The sequence below is a fragment of the Amblyraja radiata genome, chromosome 46, assembly GCF_010909765.2.
Source record: "Amblyraja radiata isolate CabotCenter1 chromosome 46, sAmbRad1.1.pri, whole genome shotgun sequence".
NCBI lineage: Eukaryota > Metazoa > Chordata > Chondrichthyes > Rajiformes > Rajidae > Amblyraja > Amblyraja radiata.
Genome location: NC_046001.1, coordinates 3,657,635 through 3,678,302, shown reverse-complemented (window position 1 = coordinate 3,678,302; position 20,668 = coordinate 3,657,635). Strand labels below are relative to the sequence as shown.

The following is a 20,668-nucleotide window of genomic DNA, read 5'->3' as shown; positions in this document are numbered from 1 at the left end:
GATGTTTCCACTGGTGGGAGAGTCTAGGACCAGAGGCCACAGCCTCGGAATTAAAGGACGTTCCTTTGGAAAGGAGGTGAGGAGGAATTTCTTTAGTCAGAGGGTGGTGAATCTGTGGAACTCATTGCTGCAGGCGGCTGTGGAGGCCAAGACTGTGGATATTTTTAAGGCAGAGATAGACAGATTCTTAGGTACACAAAAATGCTGGAGAAACTCAGCGGGTGCAGCAGCATCTATGGAGTGAAGGAAATAGGCAACGTTTCGGGCCAAAACCCTTCTTCAGACTCCATAGATGCTGCTGCACCCGCTGAGTTTCTCCAGCATTTTTGTGTACCTTCGATTTTCCAGCATCTGCAGTTCCTTCTTAGACAGATTCATGATCAGTATGGGTGTCAAGGGTTACGGGGAGAAGGCAGGAGAATGGGATTAGGATCAGCCACGATTGAATGACGGAGTGGACTCGATGGGCCGAACGGCCTGATTCTGCTCCTATCTCTTGTGAACTTGTGTGGCTCGATGGATAGTTCTCTTGCTTTTGAGTGTGGGAGTCAAGTTCACATCCCGCCCCTGTCCCACTTCGGAAACCTGAACGGAAACCTCTGGAGACTTTGTGCCCCACCCAAGGTTTCCGTGCGGTTCCCGGAGGTTTTTGTCAGTCTCCCTACCTGCTTCCACTACCTGCAACCTCCGGCAACCACCTGCAACCTCCGGGAACCGCACGGAAACCTTGGGTGGGGCGCAAAGTCTCCAGAGGTTTCCGTTCAGGTTTCCTAAGTGGGACGGGGGCATTAAGGCACTGTCATACACATTTACAACTTACAGAAGCCAATTAATGTGGCCACTAGGGGCGCCGCATGATGGCAGCCTCTGCGTACAGTCTGTTTTTTCATCTTTTTAAAATTTTTAGTCTGTTTTAAAAGTGTGTTTTGGAGGTTTCTTTAGTTTTTCTATGTGGGGAGGGGGGTAGGGTAAGGGGGAAACCGTTTCCCAGCCACTTCCTGGCGAGGATGCGACTATTCACCTCGGAGCGGGCGATGCCTTGCCTGGTATCGCCGTTTGAAGCTCCGGAGTGTTGGGCCTGCTGCTTCAATATCGCGGAGCTGTGGTTTGCAGAGCTTCCAGTGTGGGCGGGCTGACTTCAACATCGCGGAGTCCTGGGATCCCTTTGCCGAGGGCCGCCAGCGTGAATCTCCGCCCAGCTCGGCCTGTGGACTTCGGGAGCTGCGGAGGACGTTCGGAAGTGGCCGATTCGGAACTCCAAGCCGCTGAGAATGTTCTCCCGTTCCGACGTCGGAGTTCCATCATCGGGCCTGAACATTGGGCCGCCCGTAGCGACGACAGCGAGGGGTTCACGAGCCCTCCGACCACGGGTGAACAACAAAGAACATCAGAGGAAGATGACTGAACTTTGGTGCCTTCCCTCACAGTGGGAAACTTTGATTCCGCTGTGTGGGGATGTCTATGTTATAGACTATCGTGTTCTGTGCTCTTTTTTATTCGTATGGCTGTATGGTGACCCCACACATTTCACTGTACCGACTGGTGCATGTGACAATAAATGTCTCTTGTCTAATCGACAAACCTGCACGTCTTTGGAGAGTGGGAGGAAAGCGGAACACTGCAGTCTGGTTTCCTCCCACATCTGTTTGGTTTAGTTTAGAGATACAGCGCAGAAACAGGCCCTTCGGCCCGCTCCGACCAGCGGTCCCCCCCCCCGTATACTAGCACTATCCTACACACACTGGGGACAATTTACAATTTTTAACCAAAGCCAATCAACCTACACGCCTGTACGTCTTTGGAGTGTGGGAGGAAACCGGAGTGCCCGGAGAAAACCCACGCAGGTGACGGGGAGAACGTGCAAACTCCGCACAGAGAGCGCCCGTTGTCAGGATGGAACCCGGGTCTCTGGCACTGTGAGGCAGCAGCTCTACCTCTGCACCACCGTGCCCCCCTTAGACATAGCAATTCAAAGATGTGCGGGTTTGTAGATTAATTGGCCCTCCCTAATTTGCTCCTGGTGTGTCGGGAGTGGCTGAGAAGGGGAGGAGGAAGTAAGGGCTGGTTTGTGAACGGGCGACCGATGATCAGCGCGGACTCGGAGGGGCCGAAGGGCTTCATCTTTGGACCAATCAATCTTCCGAGTCTCGGACTCATCGGCAGTGTCCCTGTCACTTTGGGACTGCTTTTCTGAGAGAACCCTGGAATTGGCCGCTGCCCAACCTATCTGGGTGAGGGCTTGATCCATTTCTGTTTTCCAGGCCCATTGCCAAGATGATTCATGCATCCCCAGGGCCATCTCTGTGATCAGAGCAGCTGCTCGGCTTCAGAAGGTGCCTTTATAGTGTTCTGGCAAAGCTTAGACCCAGTTCGAGTTAGCCTCACCCCTGCCAACATTTACTGGAATGTGCCACACATGATCAAACATGGACAAGTTTTGCAAAGTGTCCTGTCTCTCACACGCCTTGTGCATGTCCACTCTGGTGAATAACATCAGGCGGAGTGGCTGGTTGAACAAACAACAAGGTTTCACAAGCAATAAGATGGACGGAGCAATGCTGGAGGAACAATAAGCCAAATGCAACTATTATTAGTGAAGGTAGACAAAAATGCTGGAGAAACTCAGCGGGTGAGGCAGCATCTATGGAGCAAAGGAAATAGGAGACGTTTCAGGTCAAAACTCTTCTTCAGACTGCTGTGATGGTGGTGAGTGGTGGTGGGGGGGGGGGGCGGGAGGAAGAAAGGAAGAGGTGGAGCCAGTGGGCTGAGGGAGAGCTGAGAAGGGGAGGAGAAAGTAAGGACTACCTGAAATTAGAGAAGTCAATGTTCATACCGCTGGGGTGCAAACTGCCCAAGCGAAATATGAGATGCTGCTCCTCCAATTCTTAGTGAAGCGTGTCGGAAGGAACTGCAGATGTTGGTTTGCACTGAAGATAAATACAAAATGCTGGAGTAACTCAGCGGGAGAGAAGGAATGGGTGACGTTTTGGGTCGAGACCCTTCTTCAGTCTGGATGTTGCTGGCTGTGATATGTCCTTTTCTATAGCTTTCATTCATTTGTGACTTTGCAGGCCTGTTGAGGTAAGAATTTTGTTAGTCATAGAGTCATGGAATGATATAGTGTGGAAACAGGCATTTCAGCCCAACTTACCCACACCAGCCAACATGTCCCAGCCACACTAGTCCCACCTGCCCGCGTTTGGTCCATATCCCTCCAAACCTGTCCTATCCATGTACCTGTCTAACTGTTTTGTAAATGTTGGGATAGTCCCAGCCTCAACCACCTCCTCTGGCAGCTCGTTCCATACACCCACCACCCCTCGGATTCCTATTAAATCTTTTTCCCTTCACCTTGAACCTATGTCCTCTGGTCCTCGACTCCCCTACTCTGGGCAAGAGACTCTGTGCATCCACCCGATCTATTCCTCTCATGATTTTATATACATGTATTTGCTTTTAATAAAGTGTTAATATATATAAGTTAATGTCATGATCTTGAATATTTTCGAGAGCAATATAAAAAAATTCAACAACAACTTGTATTGATCACCCTGAACATTACAAATCATCCGGAGTTGGTTCACTCCATAATCAAGGTTCTGTGGACAAGCGGACTTATTCACTGAAAGATAAGTGAGGCCTTGTCAGTTAGGATTGCCAACCATCCCGTATTAGCCGGGACATCCCGTATATTGGGCTAGATTGGAGCTGGTGAGTGAACCAGCCGAGGGCCACCGGCGTTGAATCTCCGCCCAACGCGGCCTGTGAACTTCGGGAGCCGCGGTCTCCGGTAGGGAGCGGCTGATTCGGAAACTCCAAGCCGCTGGGAGTGTTCTTCCGTTCCGACGCTGGAGCTCCGGTCATCCCGGCGAAAGGGCCTGAAACATCGGGCCGCCCATAGCGGCGACTGCGGAGGCTTCCAAGGCCCCGACCACGGGTGAACAAAGAGGAAGAAGACTGAACTTTATTGCCTTCCCTCACAGTGGGAAAATAACTGCAGGAGGAGGCCATTCAGCCCTTCGAGCCAACACCGCCATTCATTGTGATCATGGCTGATCGTCCCCAATCAATAACCCGTACCTGCCTTCTCCCCATATCCCTTGACTCCACTAGCCCCTAGAGCTCTATCTAATGCCCCTGTCCCACTTAGGAAACCTGAACGGAAACCATGGAGACTTTGCGCCCCACCCAAGGTTTCCGTGCGGTTCCCGGAGGTTTTTGTCAGTCTCCCTACCTGCTTCCACTACCTGCAACCTCCGGCAACCACCTGCAACCTCCGGGAACCGCACGGAAACCTTGGGTGGGGCGCAAAGTCTCCAGAGGTTTCCGTTCAGGTTTCCTAAGTGGGACAGGGGCTTAACTCTCTCTTAAATCCATCCAGTGACTTGGCCTCCACTGCCCTCTGTGGCAGGGAATTCCACAAATTCACAACTCTCTGGGTGAAAACGTTTTTTCTCACCTCAGTCTTAAATGACCTCCCCTTTATTCTAAGACTGTGGCCCCTGGTTCTGGACTCGCCCAACATTGGGAACATTTTTCCTGCATCTAGCTTGTCCAGTCCTTTTATGATTTTATATGTTTCTATAAGATCCCTCCTCATCCTTCTAAACTCCAGTGATGAGGGGGGATCTTATAGAAACATATAAAATGATATGTATATAATTCCGAAAGATAAATTCAGAACAAAACAAGGAGAAAAGCATGGCAATGAGACAGTTACATTGGGTTAAAACGACATTTTAAAAAGACTGAAGACTGAATTCCACAAAATCTCACTGGACAAAAATTATAAACACATTTCGGTGCCAAGAAATTCAAAGCCCTCCGTTGTTTTGTAGTTTTGTGGACAACATTAACTTCAAGGGCAAGAACAGGCAACATCTCTGGGGAGAAGGAATGGGTGACGTTGGGAGTGTAAAGGGCTGAAGGCAGCAGGAACAGTAGGCTGAAGAACACGGTCTCAACCCAAAATCTCACCTAATCTCACCTCAATGTAGTAAGCCATTTAGAACGGAGACGAGGAAACACCTTTTCTCGCAGAGAGTTGTGAGTCTGTGGAATTCTCTGCCTCAGAGGGCAGTGGAGGCCGGTTCTCTGGATGCTTTCAAGAGAGAGCTAGATAGGGCTCTTAAAAACAGCGGAATCAGGGGATATGGGGAGAAGGCAGGAACGGGGTACTGATTGGGGATGATCAGCCATGATCACATTGAATGGCGGTGCTGGCTCGAAGGGCCGAATGGCCTACTCCTGCACCTATTGTCTATTGTCTATTACTTTTCTCCAGAGATGCTGCCTGCCCCGCTGTGTGGGTTTACTCCGGGTGCTCCGGTTTCCTCCCACACTCCCAAGACATGCAGGTTTGTAGATTAATTGACTTCGGTAGAAAATTTTAATTGTCTCCAGTGCGTAGGATAGTGCTAACGAGTTCTGGCGATGAGGCATTTCACCAGACGAGCTGGGCAGTCTGCTCTGGGAATCACACAAGGCTACACGATCAAGTCGTCCACAGTGTACAGATACAGGATAAATGGAATAGTCAAGTCAAGTCACCTGCACCTTCTACCTGAAGGCAGCGGAGAGATGAGTGTGTGGCCAGGATGGTGTCGGTCCTTGATGATGCTGCCAGCCTTTTTGAGGCAGCGACTGCGATAGATCCCCTCGATAACGTTTAGTGCATGATAAAACTCCAGTAAAATACCATTAAAGATAGACCGAGGGTCTCCAATGAGGTCGGTGGGAGGTCAGGTCCACACTTTGAGAGGATGGTTCAGTTGCCTGATAACAGCCGGGATGAAACCGTCCCTGAATCTGGAGGCGTGTGCGTTTTCAAACTTCTGTACCTCTTGCCCGATGGGAGAGGGGAGAAGAGGGAGTGAGACTGGTCCTTGATTATGCTGCTGGCCTTGCCAAGGAAGTAGGAGTTCTCCCCGTGACCACGTGGGTTTTCTCCGGGTGCTCCGGGTTCCTCCCACACTCCCAAGATGTACAGGTTTGTGCGTTAATTGGCTTTGGTAAAAATTGTCAATTGTCCCAAGTGCGTGATGGATAGTGTTAGTGTATGGGGCAATCGCTGGTCAGCGCAGAAACATAGAAAATAGGTGCAGGAGGAGGCCATTCGGCCCTTCGAGCCAGCACCGCCAATCATTGCTGATCGTCCCCAATCAATAACCAGTGCCTGCCTTCTCCCCATATCCCTTGACTCCACTAGCCCCTAGAGCTCTATCTAACTCTCTCTTAAATCCATCCAGTGACTTGGCCTCCACTGCCCTCTGTGGCAGGGAATTCCACAAATTCACAACTCTCTGGGTGAAAAGGTTTTTTTCTCACCTCAGTCTTAAATGGCCTCCCCTTTATTCTAAGACTGTGTGGCCCCTGGTTCTGGACTCGCCCAACATTGGGAACATTTTTCCTGCAGACTCTGTTTCTGCGTGATATCTCTAAAGTAAAGCCTAAAGCACACAGATATGGGATAAAGTGTATAGCATTGAGTGGCGATTAGCACTAAACACCCAAATTGGATTCTGAACATTCAGCTCATATTTCAAGCGAATAGCCTCACATCACTTTGAATTTCAATGTACAGGGTGTCAAAGCCTTTACAAGGACTGGAAACAACCAGCCTTTGAGTTACTGCTTGTGCCTTGATTCACTGTCACAAGTCATGTTCGAGCCTCTTGCTGGCTCACATTACGGAGGACATGCAAGTGTCAAGTGCCAAAGGGTTGTGAAAGCAATTGGCAGTCGACCCGGCCACCTCGTCTCAATATAGAATCACTTAACACCTAACTGCCCTTCTACGTACAAAGTAGACGAGCTTTAAACCCCGGGGATACCATTACCGAGAGCATTAAAAACTTCCAACAAGTGGCAAGTCTTCGGGTGATTGATTTCAAAGCACGAAAACTCAAAAAAAAACACGAAAACTCAAAAAAAAATGCCGGCTCTTGAGGTGAAACATTTCAGCCGGTCGTGGAGCAACGCTGTCTCGTTTGCGTGAAAACCGCACGTATGTTCATCGTTCCCTTCCACGCTGATGGAAGGGAGGCGCGTTGGGCCGGACGAGATATGCTGGGGATATGACAGAGGTGAAGTCCTCTCAGTACTATTAGCGTCTGAAGAAGGGTCCCGACACGAAAGCGTCACCTATCCGTTTTCCCCAGAGAAGCTGCCTGACCCGATGAGTTACGCCAGCATTCTGTGTCTATCTTTACTGTCAGTGTCAAAATAGGCTAGCATCTGCATCAAGAAAGAGATACATTTCTAACTGAGGATTGCCAGAGGTTTTCTCAACGCCTGCGAGGCCAAGTTAAATGGTCACCGGGCGACGTGTCAAAAGCCATTGGCCAGCCTTTTGGAAATTCAATCGTGTCTGACGATCGAGTGAAATGCTCTCAAGGGAGATCGGGCAGGAGAGTTCGGGGAGAGAGTGGCCGAGGGCTGGTGGTTGGAAAGGTAGACATTGCGGTGAAAGTCCGTGGGGTATTTAGATTTTTATCAAATGGTCAATTAGGCTAGATCTTGGGCGTCACGGTGGCGTTTTGTAGAGTTTTGCTGCCTCACGGCACCAGAGACCCGGGCTTCAATCCTGACCACGGGTGCTGTCTGTACGGAGTTTGGTACGTTCTCCCCGTGGGTTTTCCCCGGGTGCTCCGGTTTCCTCCCACACTCCAAAGACGTGCAGGTTTGCAGGTTAATTGGCTTGGTGTAAATGTAAATTGTCCCTGGTGTGTGTGGGATAGCACAAAGTCTCCAGGGGTTTCCGTTCAGGTTTCCTAAGTGGGACAGGGGCTTTATAGTGTGCGTGGATCGCTGGTCGGCGTGGACTCGGGGCGCCGAAGGGCCTAAACTAAACTAAATTAAACTTGGTGCCGAAAGTTCGCAAATCTCAGGGCTCTTTAGATTTTCATTATATTGTCATTTAGTTTTGTGATAACTGGCTATAATTTTGGGTGGCGCAGCGGTAGAGTTGCTGCCTCACAGCGGCAGAGACTCGGGTTTTGATACTGACCACGGCTGCTGTCTGTGTGGAGTTTGTACGTTCTCCCTGTGACCTGCGTGGGGTTTTATCCGGGTGGTTAGTTTAGTTTAGTTTAGTTTAGAGAAACAGCGCGGAAACAGGCCCTTCGGCCCATCGCATCGGTGCCGACCAGCGATCCCCATTACACCACACTGCACACTAGGGACAATCTACAATTTTTACCAAAATCAATTCACCTACAAACCTGTACGTCTTTGGAGCGTGGCAGGAAACTGGAGTTCCTGGAGAAAACCCACGCAGGTCACGGGCTTCCAGCTGTTAATACCCTCACTGATCCATTACAGGAATGATGCAGAGGCTTTGGAATGGGTACTGAGGAGGATTACCAGAATGATGGCTGTGTTAAGTGGCTACAGGGAGAGGTTGCACAGATTTAGATTATTTTCTCTGGAACGCCAGAGGTTGAGGGGAGACCTGATGGAAGTTTATAAAATAATGAGAGGCAGAGAAAGGGTAGACAGGACAATAGGTGCAGGAGTAGGCCATTCGGCCCTTCGAGCCAGCATCGCCATTCAATGTGATCATGGCTGATCATCCCCAATCAGTACCCCGTTCCTGCCTTCTCCCCATATCCCCTGACTCCGCTATCTTTAAGAGCCCTATCTAGCTCTCTCTTGAAAGTATCCAGAGAACCGGCCTCCACCGCCCTCTGAGGCAGAGAATTCCACAGACTCACAACTCTCTGTGAGAAAAAGTGTTTCTTCGTCTCCGTTCTAAATGGCCGACCCCTTATTCTTCTTCGGATCGTTGACCCTGTCGCGGTGAAGAGGATCGCGTGGCCTCATGATTCGGAGAGTGATGCCGTCGGAAGCACCAGCTTCTGCTCGGTCCACCCATGGCGGTAAGATCGAGGACGAGGGTCCGAACTGAGAACGATCCAACCTACAAGACCTCAACGGCGGACCAGGCGGACGAAGATATCTTGAACTCAACGGCTGTGAAGGCGGATGATGGATGCAACATGTCTATCAGCTCCAATTGTCTTGGTTCCCTTGCCATTGGAATGAGTTGATTGATTAGTGAAGCTTCTTGGAGAGTGCAACATCAGGTCCAGCTCCTAGCAGCATGGTGCGCTGACAACAACCTGGCCCGTAACTCCAAGAAGACCAAGGAGCTCATTGTAGACTTCAGGAAGTCTAGAGGCGGCACGCACACCCCCATCCACATCAATGGGGCGGAGGTGGAACTTGTTTCCAGCTTCAGGTTTCTGGGGGTCAACATCTCCGATGACCTCTCTTGGACCCACAATACCTCAACTCTGGTCAAGAAGGCTCACCAGCGTCTCTTCTTCCTGAGGAGACTGAAGAAGGTCCATCTGTCCCCTCAGATTCTGGTGAACTTCTACCGCTGCACCATCGAGAGCATCCTTACCAACTGTATCACAGTATGGTAACTGCTCTGTCTCCGACCGGAAAGCACTGCAGAGGGTGGTGAAAATTGCCCAACGCATCACCGGTTCCTCACTCCCCTCCATTGAGTCTGTCCAAAGCAAGCGTTGTCTACGAAGGGCGCTCAGCATCGCCAAGGACTGCTCTCACCCCAACCATGGACTGTTTACCCTCCTACCATCCGGGAGGCGCTACAGGTCTCTCCGTTGCCGGACCAGCAGGTCCAGGAACAGCTTCTTCCCTGCGGCTGTTACACGACTCAACACTGTACCTCGGTGACTGCCAATCACCCCCCCCCCACGGACACTCCTCCCACAGGAAAAACACTATGACTGTATGCATGTAAATAGATTTATTTATTGAAATCATATCCTATATCGCTCTTCCAGGAGGATGCTAACTGCATTTCGTTGTCTCTGTACTGTACACTGACAATGACAATTAAAGTTGAATCTGAATCTTGAATCTGAATCTGAAGTACACGTTAAACAAACACATGCACACAGGGGTATTCATTCTGTGAGCTGCAGGATTGTACTCATAAACCACCTGAGGGCCCATAAAAACAGCAGAACATAGACCATCATCCTCGACATCGAGGGATAGCCACAACGCCGACAATCCCTTATTCTTAAACTGTGTGTGGCCCCTGGTTCTGGACTCCCCCAACATCGGGAACATGTTTCCTGCCTCTAGCGTGTCCAAACCCTTAATAATCTTATGTGTTTCAATAAGATTCCCTCTCATCCTTCTAGATTCCAGAGAGTACAAGCCCAGCCGCTCCATTCTCTCAGCATATGATAGTCCCGCCATCCCGGGAATTAACCTTGTAAACCTATACCCCAGGATGGAACAATCGAATGTTAAAGGTGAAAGCTTTTAGAAGGGCAGAGATGTACGGGGGGCAAGTTTTTTTACACAGAAGCTGGTGGGTGCCTGGAATGTGCTGCCAGGGGTGGTGGTGAAGGCAGATACGATCGTGGCGTTTAGGGGCCTTTGGACAGGGAATGGAGGGATATTGGATCATATGCAGGTAGGTAAGTGATGCTCTTGTCATCATGTTCGGCACAGACATTGTGGGCCGAAGGGCCTGTTCCAATGCTGTGCTGTGTTCCATGTTCTGCGCAACCTCTCCCTGTAGCTCAAGCCCTTGACACCTGGCAACACTCTCGACAAACCTCTCTGCACCTTTTCCAGATTGATGGCATCTTTCCCACGGCTGGGTTACCAAAACTGACCACGCAACAGCACTATGACCACGCAACACGCTATGCCACTCAGCCTTGGCCAATTCGGAATTAAAGGATGTTCTCTTAGGAAGGAGATGAGGAGAAATATCTTTAGTCAGCTGGTGGTGAATCTGTGGAATTCACTGCCGCAGACGGCTGTGGAGGCCAAGTCAGTGGATATTTTTACAGCTGAGATAGATAGATTCTCGATTAGTACGGGTGTCAGGGGTTACGGGGAGAAGGCAGGAGAATGGGGTTAGAAGGGAGAGATAGATCATCGGAACCTCTCTCCCCTCAATCGGGGACATTGCGTGCAAACGTTGCTTGTCAAAGGCCAACAGTATTATAAAAGACCCCACACATCTCCATTCACTCTGCTGCCCTCGGGCATAAGATATCGCAGCATAAGGAGCAGAACGTCAAGGTTTTGCAACAGCTTCTTCCCCCGAGCCATCGGACTCTTGAATGCCATGTAATGGGCCGCCACCATTATCTATTTTATCTTTTTATCCATTTTATCCTTCTGTTTATTTTTGTGTTGCACGGGGAGCCAAATGCAACGGAATTTCGTTTAGAATTGCATATATCGATGTATTTCTGAATGACAATAACGTTTTGATTGATTGATTGATAGATATAATAATTTAAAAAAAAAAAAAATAAATAATATATTTTATTGTCATTGCCCATCAGTGCAACGAGATTTGGGTTTGCAGCTTCCATCCGACATCATAACTTTAGATTTAGATACCCCGAAAACATGGTTTGTACTAAGAACATTACAACAGTAAAAGCAGTTCAAACAGACTAAAGTGCAGATGTGTCTGTGTGACGTGACCATCCGAGGGAGACAGTCCAGGGGGGATGGGGGGGCACTCAGCAGGGCCGGTTCAGAGCAGCTATAGCTCTGGGAATTAAGCTGTTCCAGAGTCTGGAGGTTCGGGCGTAGAAGGCCTTGTAACGTCTGCCGGAGGGAAGTAGTTCGAACAGTCCATTGCAAGGGTGTGAGGAGTCTTTGTGAATGCTGACGGTCTTCCTGAGGCACCGTGTGTGGTAGATGCCCTCCAAGGCTGGTAGCGGTGTCCCAATGATTGAATCAGATCAGCCATGATTGAATGGCGGAGTAGACTTGAAGGCCTCATTCTGCTCCTATTCCTTATGACTTGTGAACTCAACTCAGTGTCGGCTTGTTACAGAATTCGCGAGGATTGCAATATTGGCCCCAGCGTGCCATTCAACCAGAGGAAAGTGTGGCAGATGAGAGGACTGGAGTTACTGGAATACATGCGAGTTAGTGTGGAGTCTGGAGTTTTGTATCGAGCAAGGTTTTACCATGGAAATGCAATCTGTCAAAATTACAGCTATATTTAAGTTTGTATTTGAACGTATGCCAGCTGTACAATAACTCTAGCCGTGTTTGAACCTGGTCACAATGTTAGTGCTATTTCAAGATACAAACCAACAAATAACAGGTGCAGTTCTGCTAGTGCGCCTCAGCTATCCCCTCGTACCACGGCAAACTTCAGAAGAATGGGAGGATGTCGCTTGGTGTATCATGATGGCTTCTTAGCTCCAGGCAAATCCCAGAGAGGGAATCTTCCCATTATCCTTCCTGCAAGCTCATGGAAAATCTTCAATGTCACTCCAAAAACCCAGGCAAGGGCAATGGGCTTCACAAGTCCACAAGTTACCAGAGTAGAATGAGGCCATTCAGCCCATCGAGTCCACTCCGCCATTCAATCATGGCTGACCTATCTCTCCCTCCTAATCCCATTCTCCTGCCTTCTCCCCATTTCCCTTGATTCCATTAGCCCTAAGAGCTATATCTAACTCTCTCTTGAAAACATCCAGTGAATAGGCCTCCACTGCCCTCTGTGGCAGAGAATTCCACAGATTCACAACTCTCTGGGTGAATACGTTTTTCCTCGTCTCAGTCCTAAATGGCCTCTACCCCTTATTCTTAAACTGTGTGACCCCTGGTTCTGGACTCCCCCAACATCGGGAACTTTTTTTCCTGCATTTAGCCTGTCCAATCCCTTAAGAATTGTATATGTTTCTATAAGATCCAGTGAATACAAGCCCAGTCGATCCATTCTTTCATCTTATGATAATCCCGCCATCCCAGGAATTAACCTGGTGAACCTACGTTGCACTCCCTCAATAGCAAGAATGTCCTTCCTCAAATTAGGAGACCAAAACTGCACACAATTTTGGGCCTATTTCGGGTCTGAAGAAGGGTCTTGACCCAAAATGTCAACTACTCAATAGAAAATAGACAATAGACAATAGGTGCAGGAGTAGGCCATTCCTTCTCTCCAGAGATAAAGCCAGTCCCGCTGAGTTACTCCAGCATTTTGTGTCTATCTTCGAGTTTGTTTGCAGTGTTCATTGTCCTCGGGTATCTCCTCAAAGTACCGATTCCTCAGAAGGTCGACACAAAATGCCGGAGTATGTTTCAACATGTGCGTGGGAGGTGGTAGGAGGTTGCAGGTCACCTCGACCTTGATTTTTTTTTGGGTGGCGGGAAAGGTCACCAGAGGTTGTCGTTTAGGTCTCCTAAGTGGGACAGGGGCTTAACTCTGTGGGACAAGGGAGAAGGAACGGGTGACGTTTTTAGGGTCGAGACCCTTCCTCAGACTGAGAGTCAGGGGAGAGGGAGTCTAGAGATATGGAAGGGCAAGGTGTGAAAAGGACAGATCTAAGCAGATGCCGCTCAAGGGATTGTAGGATGGTTCACTGTTAGCTGAGGGGAAGGTGACAACGAGGCACACGAACAGTAAAATTAATCAGGAGGACAGTGAAACTAGTCGGAGAACTAGGGTGGGGGGAGGGATGGAGAGAGAGGGAAAGCAAGGGTTACTTGAAGTTAGAGAAGTCAATGTTTATACCGCTGGGGTGTAAGCTGCCCAAAAGAAATATAATGGATGGGATTTATATAGCGCCTTTCTAATACTCAAGGCGCTTTACATCGCATTATTCATTCACTCCTCAGTCACACTCGGTGGTGGTAAGCTACTTCTGTAGCCACAGCTGCCCTGGGGCAGACTGACGGAAGCGTGGCTGCCAATCTGCGCCTACGGCCCCTCCGACTACCACCAATCACTCACACACATTCACACACAGGCAAAGGTGGGTGAAGTGTCTTGCCCAAGGACACAACGACAGTATGCACTCCAAGCGGGATTCGAACCGGCTACCTTCCGGTTGCCAGCCGAACACTTAGCCCATTGTGCCATCTGTCGTCCCAAATATGAGGTGCTGTTCCTCCAATTTGCATTGGGCCTCACTCTGACAGTGGAGGGGGCCCAGGACAGAAAGGTCAGTGTGGGAATGGGAGGGGGGGTTAAAGCGTTTGGCAACCGGGAGATCGTGTAGGCCCAGGCGGACTGAGCGGACCAATTCCTCATGTATAAACCTGAACCAAGAGGAGTAATCATCTTCTTCCAGAATCGGGATTCGTTCAACCCTCTCGCTCCCAAAATTTCCTTTTGGGGGTTTGGTGGGCAAATTTATTCTTGAGGCCTGTTTTTTATTCTACGAAAGGTGACGCGGAAATGCAGTTTGGTGTTGGAGGGTGCAGCTGAAAGAGATTACTGTAAGGTTTGTAAGAAGGAACTGCAGATGCTGGAAAATCGAAGGTAGACAAAAGTGCTGGAGAAACTCAGCGGGTGCAGCAGCATCTATGGAGCGAAGGAAATAGGCAACGTTTCGTGCCGAAACGTTGCCTATTTCCTTCGCTCCATAGATGCTGCTGCACCCGCTGAGTTTCTCCAGCACTTTTGTCTACCTTACTGTAAGGTTTGTTGTCCCCCTGGTTCTATTGTTGATTGAATGCTGCCATTTGCTTGATTGCCTTCACCTATTTATAGGGACCAATTGCTCACTCAATGCAGAAAATTCATCTGACCTGCTTAATCACAAAGCATTGGAGCCAATTACCCATGCGGCAGCTGTCTCCCAAGCAACAGGCACCATATATTCCACCAGACTGATTCCTGGGATGTCAGGACTTTCATATAAAGAAAGACTGGATAGACTCATAGAAACATAGAAATTAGGTGCAGGAGTAGGCCATTCGGCCCTTCGAGCCTGCACTGCCATTCAATATAATCATGGCTGATCATCCAACTCAGTATCCCGTACCTGCCTTCTCTCCATACCCTCTGATCCCCTTAGCCACAAGGGCCACATCTAACTCCCTCTTAAATATAGCCAATGAACTGGCCTCGACTACCCTCTGTGGCAGAGAGTTCCAGAGATTCACCACTCTCTGTGTGAAAAAAGTTCTTCTCATCTCGGTTTTAAAGGATTTCCCCCTTATCCTTAAGCTGTGACCCCTTGTCCTGGACTCGGCTTGTACTCGCTAGAATTTAGAAGATTGAGGGGGGATCTTATAGAAACTTACAAAATTCTTAAGGGGTTGGACAGGCTAGATGCAGGAAGATTGTTCCTGATGTTGGGGAAGTCCAGAACGAGGGGTCACAGTTTAAGGATAAGGGGGAAATCTTTTAGGACCGAGATTAGGAAAACATTTTTCACACAGAGAGTGGTGAATCTGTGGAATTCACTGGCACAGAAGGTAGTTGAGTCCAGTTCATTGGTTATATTTAAGAGGGAGTTAGATGTGGCCCTTGTGGCTAAAGGGATCAGGGGATATGGGGAGAAGGCAGGTACAGGATACTGAGTTGGATGATCAGCCATGATCATATTGAATGGCGGTGCTGGCTCGAAGGGCCAAATGGCCTACTCCTGCACCTATTGTCTATGTTTCTATCCTGACAGGCGCAGCGGTAGAGTCGCTGCCTCACAGCGCCAGAGACCCGGGTTCCATCCTGACTGCGGGTGCTGTCTGTGCGGAGTTTGCACGTTCATCTGGATTTAATTTGCTTCACTGTCCTTCTGATTAATTATGGGGAGAAGGCAGGAACGGGGTACTGATTGTGGATGATCAGCCGTGGTCATATTGAATGGCGGTGCTGGCTCGAAGGGCCGAATGGCCTACTCCTGCACCTGTTGTCTATGCTTCTGTGAAATCAGACTGCAAACAGGCTCCACACTTCTGACGAAGGAATGGACGGGGAGAGTGGGGAGATGATCCTCCAGTTTGCTTCTCCTGTCCACCATTTATTCCTGTCGAATAAGCCCGGGCCTTCAACCCAGAATGTCACTGCATTCCATCATTAACATTCGACTGAGTTGGAGATGTACACGACATTTGGATGCAAAAAGAAGATATGATGTGAATGAAGCAAGAAGGAAAATCTGGTCAATTATTCATGATCTCATTGATCTTTCCACGTACCTTGACAGTCTTCACATCACTCCGTACTGACATCGACTCTTGCAAATGTTATTCTTGAATAACAACAGTAGTGACACAGCTTCACATGTGAAAGAGAAGGGCTCCATGCATCAATGATAAATGACGATATAAGTGGTCTGTTTATTAGTGTGTCTATACTGAGAAAAGTAACGAGAAGCAGCTCCCTTTTAAGCATTTTAGTTAAGCCCCTGTCCCACTTTCACGACCTAATTGCCGACCTCTGCCGAGTTTGCCCTTGACTCATACTCGCAGCATGGTCGTCACGAGGTCGTAGGTCACTCTTCCTCATGCTCGTGAGTGGTCTCCGCGTACCCGTGGCCTCAAGTCGGTCGCGGCCTTTTTTCCAGCCTGGTAAAAAATGTCCACGAGTAAAAAAAAAGGTCGGCATGGAAAAAATGGATGCTTTTTACCCGTAGGTAGGTGGTAGTAGGTCATGATGGTAGTCGTAGATAGTCGTAGGTCGGTCGTAGTAGGTCATGATGGTAGTTGATGGTAGTCGTAGATAGTCGTAGGTCGGTCGTAGTAGGTCATGATGGTAGTTGATGGTAGTCTTAGATAGTCGTAGGTCGGTCGTAGTAGGTCATGATGGTAGTTGATGGTAGTCGTAGATAGTCGTAGGTCGGTCGTAGTAGGTCATGATGGTAGTTGATGGTAGTCGTAGATAGTCGTAGGTCGGTCGTAGTAGGTCATGATGGTAGTTGATGGTAGTCGTAGATAGTCGTAGGTCGGTCGTAGTAGGTCATGATGGTAGTTGATGGTAGTCGTAGATAGTCGTAGGTCGGTCGTAGTAGGTCATGATGGTAGTTGATGGTAGTCGTAGATAGTCGTAGGCCGTCGTAGGTCGGTAACTGGCCCGAGAAAAAAATGCAAGCATGACATCATTTTATCATGTGATCATTTTCCACTCGTAGCTAGTCATAGTTGGTCTTAGGTTTGGAAGAATGAGGTCGAGGGGGGTCGTAGGAGGTCGTAGACATAGTCGTAGGAGGTCGTAGACATAGTCGTAGGAGGTCTTTTACTTTGGCGAGTCAACACGCCCTTGACGACAGATGGCGTGGGCCTCACTCTGACAGTGGAGGAGGCCCAGGACAGCGTGGGAATCAATCAATCAATTAATTTGGGACGACAGATGGCACAATGGGCTAAGTGTTCGGCTGGCAACCGGAAGGTAGCTGGTTCGAATCCCGCTTGGAGTGCATACTGTCGTTGTGTCCTTGGGCAAGACACTTCACCCACCTTTGCCTGTGTGTGTCCTTGGGCAAGACACTTCACCCACCTTTGCCTGTGTGTGTGGATGTAATTATGTGAATGCAAGTTGACTAAAAATGTGCTATATAAATAAAGAAATTTAATTTAATTTAATTTGACATTTTTTTCAACTCGTCTAGGGTCTTCTAAACTCGTGGATTAGGTGGCCCAAGTGGGACAGGCCCTTTACTTTTCTCATTGTAGACACTCTGATAAACTTCTACCATCATTAACCCTTGTCAACTGAGGGGAAGGTGACAATTAGTAACATTTAGTCAGAAGGACAGTGAAACTAGTTGGAGAAATTAGGATGGGGCAGGGAGGGAGAGGGAGAGGGAAAGCAAGGGTTACTTGAAGTTCGTCAACGTTCATACCGTTGGGGTGTAAGCTGCCCAAGCGAAATATGAGGTGCTGTTCCTCCAATTTGCGCTGGGCCTCACTCTGACAGTGGAGGAGGCCCAGGACAGTGTGGGAATCAATCAATCAATTTTATTTGTATAGCAGGTTTAAAACCAACTCACGTTGACCAAAGTGCTGCACATCAGAGCAGATACTTATGTACTACATACAATGGTACACAGACCAGGGAGGGTGGGGTGGGGGGGGGGGGGGGGGTGTTTAACGTGTTTCGCAAGATGACCAGAGAATACATTTCAAAGATCGACACAAAATGCTGGAGTAACTCAGAGAAGTGGCGTTTCGTGTCGAGACCCTTCTTCAGACTGGGAGTCAGGGGAGAGGGAGACACAGAGATACGGGAGGGGGAGGCGTGAAAAATGGGAGACGAAGGTCAAGGAAAATTTCGAATGGATCATTGTTGGCTGAGGGGAAGGTGGCAACAAGTTCTTGGTTCTTGGTTTCTTGGTCCTCCAAAAAATTCCAAATAGAATTTAAACTGGAGGTGGTGAAGGGAGGACTTAGCCAGAAAGGGTTAATGGGATGACAGAGTTACTTTAAATTTAGTTGCATCTGGTTGGGTAACTATAGTTTGGTGGAGATTATTCCATGCTTTAAGTGTGCGGGGGAAGAACGAATTGCTGTACACATCTGTCTTTGTAGCTGGGATCACAAATTGGATCGAATGCCCTCGTCTGCTCCTAATTGGTTTGGGTTTGGTGTAGGTCTTGTAATCTATGTCGAGCTGACCATTTAACATTTTGTAAAAACAGGTCAAACGGTGAGCTTCACGTGTGTCTGTCTTGGAGAGGGTTCCTTCCACCCCAGAGAATTCAGAAGTTTGGTGACACTCGCTTCTCTCTCATAGGTGTTAGTAACAAATCGAGCTGCCTGTCTTTGGACACGTTCGATGGAAGAAATGTTTTTATTTGTGTATGGGTCCCATGCTGCAACTGCGTAGTCCAAACGAGGTCTAACGAGGGTGAAGTATAGCTTCTCCTTGACAGAAGTTGAACAATGATGAAAGTTGCGCCTCAGAAAGTTTAGGACACCTGTTGCTTTCACCGTTGCATGATGAGTCTGACCATTCCAGCGCAGATCATTCTGCAATTTGATGCCAAGATACTTGGTTTGTTTGGATTCTTCAAGGGTGGCACCAAGTATATTGTAAGATGTTTCGCCTGGACTTTCTTTCTGGTGACACGCATGGTTTCACATTTGGAAGGCATGGAACAAGGCACACAGGCAGGAACATTTAGCGAGTCTGGAGTTGAGCCGGAGAGCGGGAGGAATCACAGAGGGGGAGCAGTGAGAGAGGGTGTTGCAGAACCCTCGTCGGGGAGAGGAGGAGAATTTCTTCAACGTAGGCAAACCTTGAGGAGATTGCGCAGTGGAGCTGAGAAAATGTGTAGGAAGGAAGTGCAGATGCTTTTACTTTTTATTACAGGAGTGTTGTCAATACTTGCAGGAACTATATTTCAAACGCATTGTGAATTCTATCTGCAGGATCTAGACTGTGAGCAACAGTGCCAATGCTGTTGGTGCCAGGTTTTTGGTGGCTACATCGGTAGGCATACCTTGGGGAGAGCTTGTGGCGAAGCCGGTGAAATGTGTTGGAAGGAACTGCAGACGCTGGTTTACACCGAAGATAGACACAAAATGCTGTTGCTCTCGTTTGATCAACATTAACTGGTAAGGACATGCTATGATTGTTATCAGCGCACAGTTTTAATCGAGTGTCTAACCTGAACAATGCCCATACACAAACGCAAGTTGAATCCCCCAACACAACTGTAACCCGATGTTCCAGATGTTACCCATCAAGTATCCTAACCAGTGAAGGCAAGTATACATGGGGTGGCCCAGCGGTAGAGTTGCTGTCTCACAGCGCCAGAGACCCGGGTTCCATTCTGCTACAGGTGCTGTCCCCCCTGACTCCGCTATCTTTAAGAGCCCTATCTAGCTCTCTCTTGAAAGTATCCAGAGAACCGGCCTCCACCGCCCTCAGAGGCAGAGAATTCCACAGACTCACCACTTTTTGTGAGAAAAAATGTTTCCTCGTCTCCTTTCTAAATGGCTTACCCCTTATTCTTAAAATGTGTGTGTGGCCCCTGGTTCTGGACTTCCCCAACATCGGGAACATGTTTCCTGCCTCTAGCGTGTCCAAACTCTTAACAATCTTATTTGTTTCAATAAGATCTCCTCTCATCCTTCTAAACTCCAGAGTGTACAAGCCCAGCTGCTCCATTCAGCATATGATAATAATAATAATAAATTTTATATTTAATGGGCGCCTTTCATACAAAATCTCAAGGACACCTTACATAGTAAACATATAATCGGAATATAACAATAAGGACATCACAGAGACACAAATTAAAAACAGGATTCAATCCAAAAACAGAAAATCAAAAACACAGTGTGAAGAGGGAGCAGCGGCAGCCAAATCGTGCCAGCGTCCACTCTCTCTTCACGGCAGCCATCTTGGACACAGACCTACAAGACTACAAATAGACAAAAAAAATCATCCCCCCACAGTGGATAGCACTGTGGAGGAAGGCACAATGTCCAGTCCCCACCCCATGTTCACCCCAAAGTCAGGCCTATTGAGGCCACCGCAATTGCCTCTACGGAGGCCCGATGTCCCTGGCCGTTCTCACCGGGTGGTCTTGCCCCGGCGTCGGGAGAGTCCTCTCGGCCGCTTCCTGGTTGGAGCCCGCGGCTGCCGAAGCCGACAAGGCCGCGCCGGTTTGGAGCTCCCAGGCTCCCGTTGTTGAAGTCGGCGCCACCTCTACGCTCCGCAAACCCGCAGCCCGGAGTTGTTGCTCTCGGCGGTCCAGCTCGCCAGAGCTCCAGCGCGTCGCCCCAGGCAAGGGATCGCCCGCTCCACTCCGCTCCGCTCCAGCGCTCCGATGCTGTGCCGCCGCCGAGGCCGAGGTGCTGGGCGGTTCCCGCCAGGAAACAGCGCCCCAAGCCCGCAGGTAGGCCACGAGGACGGATCGACGGGCAGCCCGGAGAAGAAGCTGCCTCACCGACCAGGTAGGGA

General features: G+C 49.1%; 1 long non-coding RNA gene across 1 annotated transcript; it reads right to left on the bottom strand.

Annotated features, from left to right (window-relative positions):
- Nucleotides 1-1,622: 1,622 nt before the first annotated feature.
- LOC116968778 lies at nucleotides 1,623-19,042 on the bottom strand. Its single transcript, XR_004410527.1, has 3 exons — nucleotides 18,919-19,042; nucleotides 8,219-8,230; nucleotides 1,623-1,633 (listed from the first exon to the last, which is right to left on the bottom strand). It is a non-coding gene; the product is annotated as an uncharacterized LOC116968778 (long non-coding RNA).
- Nucleotides 19,043-20,668: the final 1,626 nt, after the last annotated feature.